Source organism: Hevea brasiliensis, chromosome 6 (genome assembly GCF_030052815.1).
Source record: "Hevea brasiliensis isolate MT/VB/25A 57/8 chromosome 6, ASM3005281v1, whole genome shotgun sequence".
Classification (NCBI taxonomy): domain Eukaryota; kingdom Viridiplantae; phylum Streptophyta; class Magnoliopsida; order Malpighiales; family Euphorbiaceae; genus Hevea; species Hevea brasiliensis.
The window spans coordinates 42,961,970-42,983,332 of NC_079498.1; the positions used below are offsets into that span (position 1 = coordinate 42,961,970).

General features: G+C 35.8%; 1 non-coding gene across 1 annotated transcript; it reads left to right on the forward strand.

Annotated features, from left to right (window-relative positions):
- The first annotated feature begins 20,388 nt into the window (after positions 1-20,388).
- On the forward strand, positions 20,389-20,495 carry LOC131181257 (small nucleolar RNA R71). Its single transcript, XR_009149883.1, has one exon. It is a non-coding gene; the product is annotated as a small nucleolar RNA R71 (small nucleolar RNA).
- Positions 20,496-21,363: the final 868 nt, after the last annotated feature.

Sequence of the window (21,363 nt, forward strand, 5' to 3'; positions counted from 1 at the left end):
AGAAGCGATCTCAGCCATTCGTTTTGACTCTCTTTAATTCCTGAACATCCGATCATGTACTTCAAAATCGACCCTCCATCTCCTCAAAATGAATCGACCCTTCATGGGAGCACCGATTCCTATAAATACGCATGAAAAAGCTCAAAAAAAAAGGACTGACGAAAAAAAGAAAGGTCATTATTATAGCAGAAGAACTCAAAATTTCATTCATTTGTTATTACGCTACTTTGAAGTATTGATTGGAAAGACTTTTGAAACTAGTTTTTCAAGTGTTTCTTGAAAAGGATTTTGAACACTGGAACTCTACATTTCCAATTGTTCATCACGATCACGCCTTCACTTTCAACTCTTTATCATCTCTATTTTCGTCCCTTTCATTTGGAGCTCAAATCCCACTCGGTTGTTATCTTGACCTAATCACATCATAGCTAGGCTCCCTCCAGTTCACGGTGAACATCAACTCTCGTGCTAACCACCCGCGGTCTTGTTTCTAGTGGCCACCCCATAATTATTCCTACTGATTCGACTCCTCCTGGTAGAGCTCACGTCATTTGCTTTATTAAGTGTTTGCGTTCATTTCTTTCGTAGTCTCTCTCTGTCCTTTTTACGTATGTGATTTTTCTCCAAGTTCATCTCGTGCAAAGAGACCCGAAATGTTATTCTCGTGTCATCTCTTTAGTGGTTAGTGTGCCTTTTATTAATCTTCGTCATTTCAATACAAGCTTTTACGGTTCCTAGTAGAGTGCAAATGGTCGTAAGACGTAGGTAATCGCAACCTAAAGATCTCTCTTAAAGGAAAATCTGAATAATACATAAGGAAGATAGTCAAACTATTAGGTGACAAGCAACGATTCGGCAAAGATGCCATAAAATGGAAGTAAAAGAAGCGAGTAGATTGGTCATAAATAAATATTGGTAAAATAAATACATGAGAGGTCAGTAAATCAGTCTCATTTTCCCGCCTAGCGAAGGATATTGATAAGTCCTATCCCCAACCTCTTTAAACTTCGTGATCCTTATCTCTAGGTTCTTAGGGCACCAAAATTCGAGATCGGAAAAATACCTTTCGTGCACCTTTCTAATTTAAAAGAGATCGGAGGAGAGTTCTTATCTGGCCTTAACTCAAATTCTAATAAACATTTAAAAGAGATCGGAGGAGAGTTCTTATCCGGTCTCAACTAAAAATTTTATTAAATAGGGATCGGAGGAGAATTCTTATCCTGTTCCCATCTCGAAATTTTAATAAATACCTAAAAGAGATCGGAGGAGGACCCTCACCGACCTCCAATTAGAATTTTAATAAATAATCCAGAGAGATCTGAGGAGAGTTCTTATCCGGTCTCTATTCAAATAAATATTAAAAGAGATAGGAGGAGAGTTCTTATCCTGTTCTCACACCAAATTTCAACCGTATGCAAGATAATCCCAAAACCTGCAACAATTAACGCCAACTCACTAAGGTCAGTCTCATTTACTTATGTATCTGGGTAATCCTAATTAGTGAAAAATCAAACATTCCTTTTACCAAAAGGATTAACATTCCCACTATAGCCCTTCTAACTAATTTATAAATGACACAAAATTAAATCTACTTACCCTTGTTAAGGGACGAGGTGGGGTGCCTAACACCTTCCCCACCCGTTAATGGACCCCGAACCTAGAATCTCTGTTTTGAAGTGGTTTCATTTTTAATTTAACTCCCTAAATGGTTTTCTTTAGTTTCACTCAAAACTAAGGTGGCGACTCTCACTTTTCCCACTTCGGTGAGTGATCGTCCGGGCGACCGCAAAATCCCGTTGCGACAACATAAGTAGATTTTTGAATGTATAAATGAGAAAGGAAAAATGTTTTGAATACAATGGTACATGTGAACCATTGTTTTGAATTCTGATGAATATGAATGACATAATGAATGAATAAATGAACCATATTAATGTATGAATGAGACATTAGTTCTCATTATTGTAGAAAGGAAAAGTACTTTGAGTACAATGGTATAAAAGGATAATTGATGTGAATTGTGATCATATAAATGATCAAATGAATGTATAAATTATAATTGAAATTTATCATGAAATAATGAAGTCATAAAACACAATATATTAATATTTAATGATATTATGTGCCCTTGTATTAGCCAGACATGTGTGTCAGATTGGATAGTTTGGCATGCCAATAGGGTATTGTTTTAGCAGTACTACGAAAGGCTTTATGCATATATTCATGGATTTATGCCCATACTCATGGCTTTATGCTCGTATTCATGGCTTTTATGCTCGCACTCATGGCTTTTATGCCCGATTATGTGATATCATGGCTTTTAGCCATACCGATCGTGCATACATGGTTGACGTTCTGCGTCCATGATATGATGCACGAGGCACCCATGGTGTCCATGCCAATGACCCGTTATCCAGTTTAGTCAGCATTTGATTGGTTACCTAGACAATGTAAATTATTAAAATTATTTAAGAACATTAGTAATTAAAAATATTAGAAAGTATTGAATGAAATGAGAAAAAAAAAAGATTAGTAATGGAAACATAATTGAATCAAGTAGTACAAATGAAATTTTCAGAATTGTAGGAACCGAAAATACAATACTCCTAGAATTAATCTGTATATCGAATATTATTATCAGATAAACTCAAGATTTCAAAGAGGAACAAATTAGCATATAAGATAGATAATACTAGAAACATCATAGTAAATTAAATTGATTCTTGAATACTTAAATTATGCTCTATTTTTTTCCTCTTTATTTGTATATATTATTTTCTTGTTATATTATTGCACCACTAAGCAGCAATGCTTAGCGCGATGGATTTGTTTCCTCGCATAGGTACTTTGATTGAGATTTTTGGAGTCCAGATCTGCAGAAGTGTCAGAAGTGTTCAAGTTGTCGCCTCCTCAACAATGCATGTAGATAGGGCTCACAAAAGTTATTTTATGTATTTATAATTAGTTATCATGTTGAAATATAAATTATGAAATTGTAATTAATTTATGTATTATGTAAATTGTAAATTATGTAATTAATGGAAATTTGAAATTTTTGATATATGAAATGAGCATGAATGAATATGCATGGTAATGAATAAGAATCGAAATGTATGGACACTCGTAAATGATGATGCATGAAATGATGAGATGATTATGAGAATTGTTGATGAGATTTTTATTTTAAAATATTATTGAAAATTTCAAGTATGAATAGTGAAATATGTTAAACATGAATAAAATAGGGAAACTCCGTTAGTTTCTCCATCAAAAATAATTGATATTAAAAGATAATAAGTTGAAAATGATTAAAAGAATAAAGTAAGATAATATATGATTCTCAAGCACCGAATGTAGCACACTTTGCTCTACACCAGTAGTCGGGTGAGGGGTGTTACAATTAGCTTACTAGAATTTGGTTATAGTGCTAAGTTTCACAATTTAAAGTCCAAAATTTTTCAAAATTTTCAAAAATTTTGATACACAAGAATAATGTAGCTAAATTTAAACAATGTAATGATGTGCATGTAATGATATGCAATGCATGTGCATGTAATGATATGCAATGCACTTGTATCCCTCCCCAAACTCAAACCAGACGTTGTCCTCAATGTTAAAATAATATGCAAAATCGAGAAAATGTACAAAGATTATGAGGAAGCATATTATTTATTAGGTATTGAAAAGTTTGGACATTAAGCATATAAAAGAGACCTATGATTGCAACTTAGGACTAAGGCATATAAGATATTACAATAAAGATCTTATCCTATAGTCCTAGCTTTAAAAGGTCTCTGATGGTGATGATGGCGATGTTGGCTCCTCCTCCACATCATTTAGCTTCTCCATTAGCATGTCCAATTTATTGTGGGCTTCTTGGAGGCTATCCTAGATTGCTTGCATTCTCAGTATATTATGGTCTCCATGCGCTATAGGTATGTGAGGACCGGATCTGTTGGTGGTGGTGTGTATGGAGGCACTCGAATGGGGATTCTTGGAACATTCACTTTTGGCCTTCTTCTTGAGGCTGCGAAGTCTCGCTAGGTCCTTCTCATGCTTCGTCTCTTTGAGGGATGGCGTTTTCTTCGGCATCCAGCAGGTAGCATTTGTTGCCCACCTTCTTACATATTCCCATGGATATGCAGATAGTTTGATTTATTCTTGATGTTCTAGTGATAGAGCGCACCGTGATGTCTGAAACGAAGTCGAAGTGGAGGGCAATGGTTGTGACAAGGCCATCAAGCACTATGTGCTCAGTAGACTGATGACAGAGGTGTCGGAGATGGTTGCACAAAAAGAAGCTGGTGCTGCACTGCTGTCTAGTGACCATACACCACAACAAGAATAGCTCATTGGCGCATAACACCAAGGTCGTGGCCACGACCCATGATGGTGTGGGCGGCGAACCGATGCATGTAGCATAGGACTGGACTTGTGATGCCCATGCATTTGGACTTGCTGGAGTTATATGGCTCCATGGTCGAGGCAATGGAACTCCAAAAGTTGATGCTACTATAGAATATGCGGTTCCTAGGGATCTCCTGGTGGCCGGCGCTGTCAAAGCTAAAGATAGCATTAAACTCATCTATGTTCATTACCCAGTCGACAGCGAGGAGGTGAAATTCAATCCTGCCCCTATCCTCCCTATCTTAGGCCATAAGGTGGCCTTAAAACTGCCCAAAAACTCTAGTGTGGTGTCTTGGTATGCTGGAAATTAGAGTTAGGAAAACCTTGTCCACCCGATGCTATCGAGTAGCCCATTGATTTCTTTCTGTAGCCCGATTTGCTTCACCAGTGGAAAATCCATGTATTTGGTGGAGCTTATTTTCAGGGTGTGAAGCCGAGTGCACATTGCCTTATGGGCATCATCACAGAATCCCCAAGGAATGGAGATTTCAGGTTGTGGAGCAGCTTGTCATTGGGGTTGCGATGGAGGATGGGCTGGTTGAGATGGTTGGGGAGAGGCTACCCTTGTTCTTGGGCATTGGGGTGGAGGCTGAGGTGGAAAAGATGAGGATTCTCCTCTTTACCTTGAGGAGGAGCCAATTCTTCTCGCAGATCGCTTTGCAGAAGCCATTGATGAGTTTTTGGTAAGGAGAAGAGTAGGGTTTTGTGAAGGGAGATGAGATTTAAGGGGTTTTTATAGGTTAGGAGGGGTGGAGATGAAGGGTTTTTCCTTTATGAATGGTTTTAATACTAGGGGTGCATTTAAAGAGCCGTTAGGACTCTTCGTTTCACGCATTTTGCACCCCAGGAGTTGTGTCTGTGACATGATACATAGGTCGTGTATCACTACACGGGTCTCGACATGTAGGGCCGTGTAAATTTCTGCATAAAAATTTCAAATTCTATTATAGTACACGGCCTGTGTAAATGAGCTCTGGGACCCGTGTAACTTTCTGTCTCTCGAGTTGCTTTACTGGATATGTTACACGGCCCGTGTCAAATACAAGGAGGCCCCTGTAACTCCCTAGCTTTAAGTTATTCTGCTAAAGACATTACACGGTCCGTGTAAATTGGGCTATGGACCAGTGTAACTTTCTGTCTCCCTCAGAGTTAAAAAATGTAAGAAATTTATGGACTTCCAGAAAGTTACACAGGGCGTGTAAAACCAATACACGACCCGTGTAATTTTCTGATTTTCTAAATTTTTGTCAAATGAAAAATTTTTATCATCACAACACATATAATGGATGTAAAGTTTAGCAATAGAGCTACTTCCCTGGTTTTGTCCAAATTTTCCTTTGTGGTTTGGACTTGGTGATTCCTTTCCTCTCTTGTTCTCTGCTCCCCTTTCCAAAAAAATCCTACAAAAATGAGATGCTAATGAGTATGAAACAAAAATCAATATGAAAAAGGAGAGAAAAAAAAAAGTAAAGTTCAGAAAAATTTTTGGGTTGCCTCCCAAAAAGCGTTCGTTTATAGTCTTTAGCTGGACTTTGCTTGTTTATGGTCTGTCAGTAGGATGGTCGAGGGTGCAATTAACTCCCATATCTATGGGTTCTCCCTGAAAGTAAGGCTTCAGCCTCTGCCCATTGACCTTAAATGCACCTCAGGTTTCGCTCCACACTTCTACTGCTCCATGTGGGAAGACTTGGGTGACCTTGAAAGGTCCGGACCATCTTGATTTTAGCTTTCCTGGAAAGAGTTTCAATCTAGTTGAATAAGAGGATAAGATCTCATTCTTTTATTTCTTTCCTTGCTATGCGCCTGTCATTCCATCTTTTGGTTTTATCCTTGAAAATTTTGGCATTTTCATACGCATCCTGTAGGATTTCTTCCAACTCATTCAGTTGTAGGAGTCTTTTCTCACCAGCAGCTTTGAGGTCAAAGTTTAGGATCTGAATTGCCCAGTAAGCTTTATGCTCAAGTTCAACAGGGTGATGACATGATTTTCCATAAACCAGTCGGAAGGGTGTTGTGCCAATTGGGTTTTTATATGCAGTGTAGTATGCCTATAGTGCATCATCTAACTTCATGCACCAGTCCTTCCTAGATCTGTTTACAGTTTTCTCCAAAATCTGCTTCAGTTCCCTATTTGAGATTTCTACTTGACCGCTGGTTTAAGGATGATAAGGTGTGGCCACCTTGTGAGTCACTCCATACTTTTTCAGTAGTGTTTTGAATTGTTGGTTGCAGAAGTGACTTCCTCCATCGCTGATTATTGCTCGTGGTGTGCCAAATCTTGTGTAGATGTTCTTCTTAAGGAAACTTGTGACCACTCTAGCATCATTGGTTGGTATCGCAATTGCTTCCACCCATTTTGACACATAATCAACTCCAACAAGAATATACTTATTTCCACGAGAAGAGGGAAATGGGCCCATGAAGTCTATTCCCCATACATCAAATAATTCTATCTCAAATATACCATGCAGTGGCATTTCATTCCTTCTTAAATCATACCTATTCTTTGGTCAGAACACCCTATTTGTATAGCTGGTATATTTCATCGTCTTGATCGGAGTCGGTTCGGACAATTAAGGGGATTAGAACCACACTTAAGATAACTAGAGAAGCCATAAATACAAATAATTAGTAATTGCCAATTAGTTAAGTATAAATAAGAAAAACAGAACATAAGAAGTTAAACGAAATGAGAGTCACAAATGATGGGTGACCTTCTCTGAACAATCGAAGTTGATTTAAACTCAAATTTTGAACCATAAAATGTGACGCTACGGGCCTTAAGACTATTGTGAACATAGTGGAAAAAAAGAAAATCACGAAAAAGAACTGTTAAGCCAGTCAAATAATTAGATCAGGGAGCCAGAAGAAATATTAGATTATTTGCAAACCTGGATGAACCGGCGAGGGGCAATTTAGTCAATTGACCCTGAGAGCTGACTCCTGACCTAACTGTCAAATAAAATCGGAGAAAAGAAAATTTCGGAGTCGGGAATTAAATTAAAGAACTAAAAGAAAAAAATAAATGAAAAAAAAAGTTAAAAGTTAAAAAGTTAGTTACATCACTTTTATGACATCAAAATGATGTCAAAATTAATTATTTTAATTCCCACAATTTTTGACCCATTCAAATACATAAAGTAAGACTTAAAAGACATAAAAATTAAAAAAGAAAATGACCTTCTCCTACTTCAAGGAAATCAGTAGCCATAACTCTCCAAACTCCACCATTGTTTCCTTCATGAAAGCTTGAGTTCAAGCTTTTAAACACCCATTTGACCCTATCTTACCCAAAATTCTCCCATAAGAACTTGTTTTAGTCACTTGAGAAGAAGATTGATCATCAAAGAAAGAAGAAAAGAAGAAGGAAATTAGAGAATTCAAATCCAAGTGGAGGTAAGCACCCTAATTTAAAAATTTGAGATTTATTAGTTGTGTTTGTAGCTTAAAGTAACTTAGAAGTTAAAGAAATGAAACAAAAACAATTGTGAGGTTAATTTCGGCCAGCATGGTAGGGAGTGTGATTTTCATGGTTTGATTGATTTGAATGGGTATATAAACCTAAATTAGTTAAATGATTATGGTTAAAGGCATTGAATTAGTTAAATGCAAAGAAATTGTGAACTAGGGTTTGGACACTTGGGGTTTAGAGAAAAAAATGTGAAAAATTGGTGAATGATGTCTTTGACCTAGTTTGAAGAGAGAAATGATCATTTGTGACCAAATGAAGTGTGTTAAAAGTGGTTGAACCAAAAGCAAATTCGGATTCAATGTGGTCATGTTGCTGGCAGCATGACCAAGGTTCCTTTGAGGGACCAAAACTGAAAATTTACAAGTCCAATTGGTATGAGACCAATTGGGAATGAAAATAGACACTAAAAGACACAATTTTAATTTAGGAACCATGCCCAAAAAGTAAGCAAAACCTAGTGAACAAATTGACCAAATCTGGAAAATCTCAGTCTGCCTTGTACAAAATGACCAAATGAACAGTATTTGTTCATTTGGCCATAACTTGAGCTACCTAGGTCTAAATGACCTAAAATTTTACCAGTGGATAGATGAGATATATACCTAAAACTTTCATGAAGAACACAAATCCAAATTATGCCATTAACTAAGTCATTTGGCCACCCAAATTTGGTGACCTAAAACTGCCAGAACCAAAAATTGCCCAGAAATCTGGGTTGAGTCCAATCCGGCAGCCATGGTTCAAATGGCTATAACTTGAGCTACAAAACTCCAATTGGAGTGATTCAAAAAGGAGAATAAACTTAAGAAAATAGGGAACATTTTCTGTGAAGAAACCATAGCCCAATTCCAACAGAAAAATGACCAATGGAACAGTGCAACCTAAGACACCAAAACTGAAAATTGGCAATTTTGCCTAAAAGACTTAGAATTTGAGTAAATGACCAAAACCAACAAGTTTGGTAACCAAAATGTGGTATGTGGGTGAAGTTGGAGTTCCCATACCTATTAAGCCTTAGAAAGTCAACAAATTGACTTGAATAGTACCATAAATAGTAACCACAACATAAAAATTTGCTAGAATGTAAGTTTAAGCATATTAGGATTAATTATGGGAATTATTGTGAGGCATGGATACAGAGGCACTATAAAGTTTTTGTTTCAGCTGAAAAAGGCTCAGAAAGTCTGAGAGACTGAGTCAAGGCCTAGAGGCGACTCACGTCAGGTTTGTGCACAATAAACCTTATTTGAGCATTTTGTCGTTGAAAAAAAAAATTAATTTTGGTATGATTTATGAAAATTTGGTGTTAATCATGAATTGTGTTGCCACTTTGTGAATGAAACTATGACTTTGGAAATCTATCGGATTTCTCATAAATTATTTAAATGAAATGTTTGAAATAGATTTTTTATTCACACTTAGCATGACAGTGCCTTATTATTCCTCCTCCACTCATGGGGCGAGATAGATTATTTTTCCTCCCTCTCTGGTTTACCATTTGAGGTTATAGATCGAATGAGTACTCATTAGCTAGCTAGCTAGCCACCTCCCTCATTGATTTCGATTAGTGGGGCTGTAGATTGCTTTGTTGTGGTGTACAACACGGCATTGATCGGAAATTTTATATCATGGCTTAAGTTGTGTATAATTTGGCAACACTGTGTTTATTAAATTATTTGACTAAATTGTGTTATTATGAGTTTTGATAATTTGTGAAATGTGATTGAGAAATATTTAAATTGTATTTTGTCAATGAATGATTTATGTATTGTATTTTAATTTTTTATTGTGCACCACTGAGTATTTTTATACTCAGCGATAGCTTATTTTGCTATCGCAGATAAGAGCAAGGAGAAAGCAGCAGAGTGAGCTGCTCCTGATATTGAGGACTACACTGGTCTTTTTGTACGGGTATTGTTTTATACCCTTGTAGTTATTTTGATGTAAATATTATAATGTTTTATGTATCAATTTAAAGTTGAGCAGTTGTATAATAAATTGTAATAATATTATTTTTGGATTTTCTTTTTGTAAATTAAGATTTGTATTTGTGAATTTCATACTATATGCACTGTGAATGAAGTTATGAAATATTTTGAGCTGATAAATTTTTGGTTGAATTATGGAATGAAGTGAATGGTGTTGACTTGAGATTATTTGAAGGTTGGGAGTTGTGGAAAATTTATTAATAGTGTTTTTCTCAGGTATTTGAAGAACTGTTTTCTCAAAATACAGACGGCACTCACTGAAATTTTTATAAAATTTGCGAAAAAACAAAAATGGACAAAAATTTTTACTATTTTTTAAGCTTTGAATAAATGATTTTAATTCCTACCAAAATGCTCACCACTTCCAAAATGTAAGAAAATGGTTTTAAAATCCCTTGTAGTGTACTTAATGAATTATCGGTAGGTAAAGTTTGGTAGTTCATTAGGTATTATACGGGATCATGTCATGCCTTACAGAGGGGTAAGGTGTGACATTGGCATTGATCACAACCTAGCACAAAGGATCTTACATCCTTAAACAAATGTGGCCAGTAAAACCCTGCTTGTAAAATCTTGGCTGCGGTTTTTGAGGTGCCGAAGTGTCCTCCATATAGTGATGAATGGCAGTGATGAATGATACTTTCCATATCTTCCTCTGGTATGCATCTTCTTATCAGCCCATCATTACATCTCTTGTACAGTAGAGGTTCCTCCCATATGTAATATCTCACATCATGTAGGAATTTCTTCCTTTGCTGATAAGTCATGTTTGGAGGCAGACTAAAGATACAAGAAAATTAACAAAGTCACGTACCATGGAACCTTGGAGAATGCAAGCAATTGCTCATCCGTAAATGAATCATCAATTGGAAAATCTTCGAAGTCCTTTGTGTACTCCAATTTTAGTCTGAAAAGATGGTCAGCTACTACATTTTCGGATCCTTTTTTGTCCTTGATTTCAAGGTCAAATTCTTGCAGGAGTAAAATCCATCGAATCATCCTTAGTTTTGCTTCCTTCTTGTTCAAAAGGTACCGAATTGCAGCATAATCCATGAATACAATGACTTTTGACCTAATGAGGTAAGATCTGAACTTGTCCATTGCAAACACCACTGCTAGGAATTCCTTCTCTGTGGTGGCATAATTGATTTGTGCATCATCGAGTGTCTTGCTAGCATAATAAATAGCATGGAGCTTTTTATCTTTTCTTTGCTCGAGCACTACTCCAACTGCAAAATCACTCGCATCACACATGACCTCGAATGGTAGCTCCTAATTCGGTGGCTGCATTATTGGTGCTGATATCAGGGCCTCTTTGATTCTGTTAAAGGAGACAAGGCAATTTTCATCAAAATCAAAGGGAACATCTTGGCTTAACAAGTTGGTAAGTGGCTTAGCTATTTTGGAAAAGTCCTTGATGAATCTTCTGTAGAATCTTGCATGTACTAAAAAGCTTCGCACTCCCTTGACTGATGTTAGGGGTGGCATGTTTTCAATGATCTCAATTTTTGCCTTATCAACTTCAATTCCTCTTTCTGATATCAAATGTCCTAGAACTATACCTTCCCTTACCATGAAGTGGCATTTTTCCAAATTTAGGACTAGGTTTGATTCTTCACATTTTTGCAACACCTTAGATAAATTAGCTAGGCAATCATCAAAAGTAGTTCCATAGACAGAAAAATCATCCATAAAAACTTCTATGATATCTTCAATATAATCAGAAAAGATAGCCATCATGCATCTTTGAAAGGTAGTAGGGGCATTACAAAGACCAAAAGGCGTTCTCTTATATGCAAATGTTCCATAGGGACAAGTGAATGTGGTTTTTTCTTGGTCTTCTGGGTGAATAGGAATTTGAAAGAATCCCGAATACCCATCTAGATAACAGAAGTAAGAGTGTTTCGCTAACCTTTCTAACATTTGGTCGATGAAGGGGAGACGAAAATGGCTTTTTCTGGTAGCACTGTTCAATTTCCTATAATCTATGCACATTCGCCAACCAGTGACCACTCTAGTAGGGATTAGTCCATTGTTTGCATTTTGAATAACAGTTGTCCCACCTTTCTTAGAAACTACATGTACTGGACTAACCCATTTACTATTAGAAATTGGGTATATGATACATGCATCTAATAGTTTTAAAATTTCTTTCTTGACTACTTCTTTCATGTTGGGGTTAAGTCTTCTTTGGTGTTTTGATAGTGGGTTTACTATTTTCTTCCATGGGTATCCTATGCATGCAAATCAAAGGGTTGTTTTCCTTCAGGTCTTCTATTTTATACCCTATGGCTTTGTTATGGATCCTAAGTTCTCTTAACAATTTTTCCTCTTCTAACTTAGATAGGTTAGCATTGATTATAACAGGATATTTAGAATTTGAGTCCAGAAATACATACCTTAGCAAGGAGGGGAGAGGTTTAAGGTCTACCTGTTTGGCGTTTTCCTGGAGCTTACCTTTGGTTTGTTCCTCCTTCAATTTCTCCATCTTGGAAGCCTTAGCTGAGGGTAGGGGTGGATGAGTTGCTAACTGTTGTGCACAGGCTGCTATTTCTGTATTTTCATCATCCACTGTGTGGCTGTGCACAATACATGTAACACCCCTCTCCCATCTACAAAGTAGCCGAGTAAGGCGTGCTACATTCGATGCTTTGAGCACCCTATCCTGTCTTATCATTTATAATATTAATTTAATACCCATTTAATTTTATTATCTCACTTGTAGATTTTTTTTTTATTCCATTTCATTTTTATGGAAACCCAGACAAAGTCCCCTTTGTTCTATTAGTGCATGGTGGGTTTCATGTTACCTGTTAAAATAATTCATATCCATTTCATCTATTCATTCATCATATCATTTCTCATGCTCATATCAATATAAAAAAAAAATTACATTTCATTCATATAAAGTTTACATATACAATAATTTACAATTTATATACAATCCAAAAATATCTACATCCTTTAATTACATACAATGCCAAAATGCAAAATCTAGTATGTACATGAGCCCTACCAAAATGACTGATGAGGTGACAACCCACACTGTAGCAGATCTGTTCCAAGTCCGGTCTAGGCCCTACTGCTGCTATTGCTCTTTAGTACCTACGCATGGCAAGAACCAACGCCCCAAGCATAACGCTTATAAGTGCATAAATAAGGAAAAAAATAACTAAATAATTTAAAATAATTATTTCACATATAACCTTATAAATAAATATCAATTTTCTTGTATTTAAAATCTTTTACATGTTTTCTAGAACTTTAGAAGTAAATAAGCTAATAGGGATCTTTTCTGTGCATATACCTTATATTCAGTCTTATAAAATTCATATTAATGATTTTCTCATATACTTATTTATATTTAAGGCTTACTGCTTTTATCTGTGCCCAAGTAACCTATGACAGACTATAAAGACTAGATACGCGAGAGTATACTAGTTAGACATCTGTATGTCTACCCAGTATATGACGGTCATATCAGGCACAAGGCCAGCAGGCAGGCATAAGCCAGTAATAATGAAAATTGCCACTATGGCCATCGGGCAGGTATAAAGCCAGTAGAACAATCATCTTAGACATATGTTGTCTGTCAATGATTATCCCTTTGGGCAGTATTGCAATATGTAGTCCCTAATTGGCATACCAATCGATCTATGCTATATAAATGAGTCTAGGCATACTTTGGGCAGAATAGTATTATTAAATATTTATAATTTCATTAATTCATGTTATTTTTATGCTTAACAATTTATTTTAATTTATTTCATCTCATATGCCTAGTTATTTTATGGACCTTTCTTTAGGTCCAGATTTGGTGCACTGTCATTATATGGCAAATTTACCAGGATGTGGCCACTGTTTGGCCACACTCCCTTCATAGAATTTGTTCCTCTATGTCTTGTCTTTGTTTTCCTTTTTGAATCATATTAATTGGAGTTTTAGAAATCAAGTTATGGTTAAATAACCATAATTGGCTCACTATCTCTTTCTGGGTCCAGAATTAGGCAGATTCTGGAGTCTGTATTTTTCTAATTAATTGGACATGTTACAGTCATTATTAGGCCTAATATTCCCCATATACCCTATGTCTTATGGTCCCTCAGAAATTTTAATTATAATTTTCCAAATTTTGTAGAATTAGTTATGGCCAAATTACTGGCCTAGACTCAGGTACCCTGTGTCCTCAGGGTCCAGGTTCAGGTCAGTAACTTTGACCTCCATTTTAGGGTTCTTATATTCATAGTTTGAAGACCATGTCTGAAACAAAGTTGGATCCCTATTTCTTAGTGTTCCAGATCAGTATGGCTCATCCCAATTAGAGTTTCCTAGTGGGAGATATGACTTAAAGTCTGTTCTAGGGTCAAGTGTAGTTTGGTCAAACTCTAGGTTTTGATATGCTAACTTTTTCTAACCATTTGACCTAGTTCTTTTGGGTTTTGGGCTTTAGTCAAAAGTCCAATATTGTAGACCTATGTCTTATAAAAATTTTTCCATTAGTTTCATTGCATTTGGATTTTTATAGACCAAGTAATGGCCATTTTGCCAAAACTGGTCGGGTGAGCTTTAGTCCAAGAACTTCTGGGCAGAATGGTGTAGGTCAGTTTGGTATCCTAATTTGAGTCAACAATTTCATTTGGTTAGAAGCATTTCTGGGCTTGGTGTTCTTAATGAAAGTTGTAGTCCTATGTCTAATCTTTCCAATGGCATAAAATTCAGGTCATTTAAACCTTCATAGAGGGAGTTATTGCCAAATGAACATGTACTATTCATTTTGTCATTTTTCTGAGTTCAGTGTTTGGGTATTTGGATTGGGACAGTAAATTGACTAAGATTTTGACAGAATTTGAGTAGGGTTTCTTCATGAAAAATGGGGTATTTTGAGTTTAGTTTCACCTCCAATTGGCCTCACACCAATTGGAGTCACACAACTTCAGTTATAACTCAAAAAAGACACTAGACTCATAGATTCGAATTTCTTGCATAAGAGAAGCACTCCCAATATTCCATCCTCCTTACTCCCAACTACAATTTATCATTCATAACACTTCAAATGATCAATAAACAGTCTCAATAAGATCAATCTCAAGCCATAACACCAAGGTACCAAAATTAATTCAAACCTTAACTCAAAATTTCTCAAATATTCAAATCCTACTTCACACACATCAATTTATGTTCAAAGTCTCATAATCACCATCAAAGCCACCCATAAACATCTTTAAATGCATCAAAACTCATCAAACACTTTCCTAATTCATGGATGCCAAAAATTGATTCTTCAATTATTTATCATCTTTTTTCAATTTCATAAGAACTTAACCTAATTTACTACACTAACAATGATTAAAGAAAGAAAATAGTGTGGATATGGCACTAACCTCTTTGGAACCAAGTTTGGGTCTTGTAAAACTTCAATTTTTCATCAAATTTTTACTGCCCAAAGCTTCCTCAAGGTGTAGGGAACTTTTTTAGTGAAGAGATCCTAGGTTATGGGGTAAGATTAGCTAAGGATTTAAGTGAGAAGTTTGGTTAACAATGGTGAGAGGAGTGAGAGAGAGAATTGGTTGAAGGAGGAAGACAAGGAGCAAAATTTGTTTTCTCAATTTAACTCATTTTTATCTCTTTTAATTAGGTTTATAAGTATGTGTCACAATGTGATTGGGTGGAGGCATTTTAATGACATCATGGTGATGTCATAAGTCCCATTTAATTCTTCTTCTTTTCTTTTCTTTTCTACTCATTTTCAATTTAATTTTTAGCAATATTTATTCATATTTTATGTCATATAATTTATTTACTCAATTGGACAAGTTGGTCAAAAATCATCTCTGAAGGCGAAATGACCAAAATGCCCTCCGTTTGGCTTAAGGAGCCAAAACTGTCTGTACCAATCTAAAAAATTCTCCTAATCTTTTCTTGGAATTCTAATGCTACCTAGGGCACCGTAACTCTTCTTTGAAATTCTAGAAATTATTTCACAGGGTTCCCCTATGGTTATAGGATCGACAATTGTCTTTACAGTCGCTTCCTGGGGTACCAGCTCATTTAACTTTATTATATTTCATTTCTAAAATTTTTCCTTAATTTTTCTTAGTCTTTATTCAGTCAATTTATAATTCTTCACTCTAGTTTGAGTGTAGTTCTAGACATCCTAGCTATTTGAACAGGTATTAGTCGTCAAAATAGTAGAATGTATGGACTACCTAAAGTGAAGGTGTTGTAATACATGCTTCAAGAGGATCTTTATGATATGTCTTATGAAATTTTGTAACACCCCTATTTGCATAGCCTGGTATATGTTACTGTTCCGGTGATCGGTATCGGTCCGGACAATTAAGAGGATTAAAACTGTGTTTAAGACACCTAGTTAAGCCTTGAATACAAATAATTAGTAATTGTCAATTGGTTAAGTATAAATAAGAAAAACGGAACATAAGAAGTTAAATGAGCCGAGAGTCACAGCGATGGGTGACCTTCTTGGGAATGACTACGAAGTCGGTTTAAACTCAAATTTCGAATCGTAAAATGTGACGCCATGGTCCTTAAGACTATTACGAACACAGCGGAAAAGAGAAAATCATGAAAAAGAATTGTTAAGCCAGTCAAATAATTAGGTCAGGAAGCCAGAAGAAATATTGAATTATTTACAAACCGGGTTGAACAGGCGAGGGGCAATTTGGTCAATTGACCCCGAGAGCTGACTCCTGACCTAATTGTCAAATAAAATTGAAGAAAAGAAAATTTCAGAATTAAGAATTAAATTGAAGAACTAAAGAAAAATAAATGAAAAATTAAGGAAAATTGAAAAAGAAAAGAAAAAGGTATATGGCATCATGTGAATGACATCATTGTGATGTCAAAAAATTAATTTTATTTTCTCAACTTTTTTTACCAAGTCTAATACATAAAATTTCATTTAAAATACCAAAAAATTAAAAAGAAAAATCACATCTTCCCTTTTCCTTAAGTTTTGGCCGCCTCACCCATTTTCACCTCCATTGACAATCCACCATTAAAGCTTGGTTACAAGCTTGATTCCACCCACTTAACCTTATTTTGTCTCTAAATTAATCCATAAAAACTTGTTAACTTCACTTGGGGAAGCATTTTAAGAAGAAAAGAAAAGGAAAAAGGGAGTGAAATTGAAGAATTGGAATTCAAGTGAAGGTAAGTAATTTTCTTTGAAATTTTAGTTTTGATGCACATGTATTAAGTTAATTTAACTTAGATTTTAATCTAAAAATCAAAGGAAACAATTGTTGGGGGACTTTTAGTGACTTTCAGCCAGCCATGGATGTATGAGAATATGATGTGTTTTGAATAAATTAAATGTGTTAGGAAGCTTGATTGAGTTGAAGAAGCATGTGTATAGGTATTGAATTGGTTAAATGCAACAAATTAGTGAGTTAGGGTTTTGGACATCTAGGGTTTGGGAGACAAAATTTGGAGAAATGGTGAAATGATGTGTTTGACCTAGTTTGAGGTGAGAAATGATCATTTGTGACCAAATGAAGTGTGTTGGAAGCGTTGGAGTTGAGTTTAACTTCGGATTCAATGTGGTCATGCTGCTAGCAGCAGGACCAAGGTCCCTTTGAGGGATCAAAACTGAAAATTTACAAGTCCAATTGGTATGAGACCAATTGGGAATGAAAATAGACACAAAATGACACAATTTTCATTTAGGAAGCATGCTCAAAAAGTGACCAAAACCTAGTGAACAAATTGACCAAATCCAGAAATTCTCAGTCTGACCTGTACAAAATGACCAAATGACTAGTGTTTGTTCATTTGATCATAACTTGAGCTAGGTAGGTCTATATGACCTGAAATTTTACCAGTGGACAGTTGAGATATAGAAATAAAATTTTAATGAAGAACATAAACCCAAATTATGCCATTAACCAAGTCATTTGGCCACCCAAAGTTGGTAACCTAAAACTGTCAGAACCAGTTTGGTGCCTAGAAATCTGGGTTAAGTCCAATCCGGCAGCCATGATTCAAATGGCTATAACTTGAGCTACAAAACTCCAAATGGAGTGATTCAAAAAGGAGAATAAATTTAAGACAATAGGGAACATTTTCTATGAAGAAAGTTTTGCCAAATTCTAACAGAAAAATGACCAATGGAACAGTGTAACATAAGACACAAAAACTAAAAATTTGCAAATTTGCCTAAAAGACTTAGAATTTGAGTAAACAACCAAAACCAATAAATTTAGTTACCAAAATGTGGTATGTGGGTGAAGTTGGAATTCCCATACCTATTAAGCCTTAGAAAGTCAACAAATTGACTTGAATAGTGCCATGAATAGTAACCCCGAGACACAAATTTTAAAGAATATCAAGTTTAGCACATTAGAGCTAGGTAAAAGTGAATTTAAATTTATTTTTGGATTTATGTTAAGTTATGATATTGAAACACTGTGAAACTGTGTGTTTCAGTGGAAAAGAATACCGGGAAGGAACCCGAGACATCGAGTCAAGGCCAAGAGGCGACTCGTATAAGGTTTGTGCACAACTAACTATTTTGTTACTTTTCACTTCTAAATTGATTTAAACAAGTTTATTTTATGATTTATAATTTTGTTGTGTTGAGAATTTTAATTTGTTGAATGAAATTGTATAAATTAAATGTAAATTTTCTTATGCATTTAAGAATTTATTGCATGGTTTTAAGGATTGTAAATTTTAAGTTTGATGTGTTGCCAACCTTGAGCATGAATTTATGATGATTAAATATATTGATGATTTGTAAACACTTTGTAAATAGAAATTGTTTTAAATATGATTTGAAACCACAGTTGACATGGTAAAATTTGTTGTGAATTCTCATTGGCTTGTCTTGTGAGATATCTCCTCCACTATATGGGGTGAGTTCCTTCCTCTCTGGCTTGCCAGTTGAGGAAGAGTTTGAATGAGTACTCATATATACTAGCTAGTCTTTGTTCCTCCCTTTTAGCCTCAGTTATTGGGAGAGTGTGAAATGTCGTGGTGTACAACATGGCTTCTATTTGAATTTTGGGTAATGGGTTCAACTGTGTGAATTGTTGGCAACGCCCTTTAAATTATGCATAGTTTGATAAATTGTGATTGAAATAAATAATTTGTTAGTGATTCAAAATATTTTTGTATTGTTCAAAATTTAAAAGAAATGTAAATAAATAGTTACTATTTGATTAAAATGTTATTCAAAGGAATAATTTGCATGAATGAAAATAATGATTTTTTAATGTCATGGATTTTGAAGAATTTAGAAATTTTAAATTTTTATTCACTATGGAGAAGCTTCCTAGATCTTTCAACTTTGGAGGCAGTATGTTTTGCAATATGGCACTGCATTCCTCTGTTAGAGCTACTGTTCCATAGTCTTCTAACTTTCTTTTCTTTGACAGAATTTCTTTAAGAAATTTGGCATAGGATGGCATCTGAGAAAGTGCTTCAGTGAAAGGGATGTTGATGTAAAGTTTTTGTAAAACCTCCAAAAACTTCCCAAACTGCTTGTCCAGTTTGGCTTTCTGAAATCTCTAAGGAAAAGGTAGGGGAGGTTGGTATGGCTCTGGTAATTTCTTTGTCTTCCTTGCTTCCTCTTCCTGATCTTTCTTAGCTTCTTCCTTTTTTTTCTCTGCTTGGCCTTTAGATTTTTCTATGGTTTTCTCTGTCGGTTCTACCTCTGGTTGTACTAGAGTTCTCCCACTTGTCAGTGTAATTGCCTTACAATGCTCCCTTGGGTTCATTTCTGGTTGGCTAGGCAGCTTGCCAGCAGCCTTACTTGAAGAACTTGCTTGCTGAGCGATTTGATTCTCTAGCATCTTATTATGAGTAGCAAGTTAGTCCACTCTGGAAGTCAGCTGTTTAATCAATTCATTTTGTTGTAGTTGAGCTGCTAGGAATCCTTCCATCATGGTTTTCATGGTCATTTTTAGTTCAGGTTATTGAGGTTGGAGAGGTAGTGATGGCTGTGCAAAGTTTTGACATCTGTTCTGAAATCTAGAGGGTGCTGGTGGTTTGTACCCTTGTTGCTTGTTTATTGGCTGGTTCTGCTGATTGGACCATGAAAAATTTGGGTGGTTCCTCTATCCAGGGTTGTAAGTATTTGAATATAGATTATTGGGCTGCCTCTAGTTAAAGTTTCCTCCATTATTCACATAGTTCATCTGTTTTGTGGAGGGTTCATTGAAATTGCTGTATTCTGAACTCATGTATCCTCCTCCATAGTTGTCCTCATGTTGACTGTTTGTAACAACTGCATTGGCTTGTATTCTTTTAAGTTTCTTTGTGAGCTGATCAAATTGAGCATTTATCATGCTTAGGGCATCTACTTCTAGGACCCCTACAGTTCTTCTTGCATTTCCTGTTTTATTTGACCACTCATAATTATGGTATGCAACCTTTTCTAGAAGTTCAAGTGCTTGTGTCACTGTTTTCTCTATTAGATCACCCTCTGCAGCTGAATCAACTGTACTCCTTATAGAGGGTAGTAATCCATTATAGAAATTTTGCACTAATAGCCAATCTTCTATGCCATGGTGTGGACATTCCCTCTGCAGGTCTTTATACCTTTCCCATGCATCATAGAGTGATTCTCCTTCCTTTTTTCTGAAGGTGCTGAGCTCAAGCCTCAGTTTTGCAATCTTTGCAGGTGGAAAATACCTAGCTAGAAAAGCTTGAGAGAGGTTTTCCTAAGTAGTGAATGTTCCAGCTGGTTGAGAAAGTAACCACTTCCTTGCTCTGTCCCGAAGGGAGAATGGGAATGCTCTGAGTTTTATTGCTTGATCAGACACTTCATTCATCTTGAATGTGTCACAAAGGGCAAGAAAGCACTAGAGGTGATAGTGTGGGTCTTCTGTTGGTGAACCTACAAACTGGGTTTGTTGAATCATTTGGAGCCATGCTGGTTTTAATTCAAAGTTGTTGGCTTCCACTGTGGGTCTAGTGACACTGAGCTGAAATCCTTGGATAGATGGAGCTCCGTAATCTCTCAAGAGTCTTGGTCTGTCATTATTATCAGCCATGGTTGGAATTTCAGGATCTCCTTGACCATGCTCTTGATGTTTCCTTTCCCTCCTAATGGTTTTCAGAGTTCTGTCTATCTCTGGATCATAGTCCAAAATTTCTTCTTCTGGCCTTATTCTAGTCATATACCAGATTAGGTACCTGAGAGAAAAGAAGAGAAATACAACCAATAAAATAAAACTAGATAATAAATATAATTGCCTAAATCAGCTAAATTGCCTATCGCTTGATATTACTAAAACCAAAAATCCCCGGCAATGGCGCCAAAAACTTGTTTTGCTGGTTTTACAACCCCGCAAGTACGCAGATCGCTAACAAGTAATAAAGTGATGAGTAGAGTATCATTCCCATGAGGAATTTGTTTAGCAAGTACCAATCTGCATAGTAATTTTGACTGTATAGGCTATCGAATACTTAGGGAATGAAGTTTGTTAACCTTAAACACTAGAATTGTAAACTTAAAATGAAGTAATATATTTT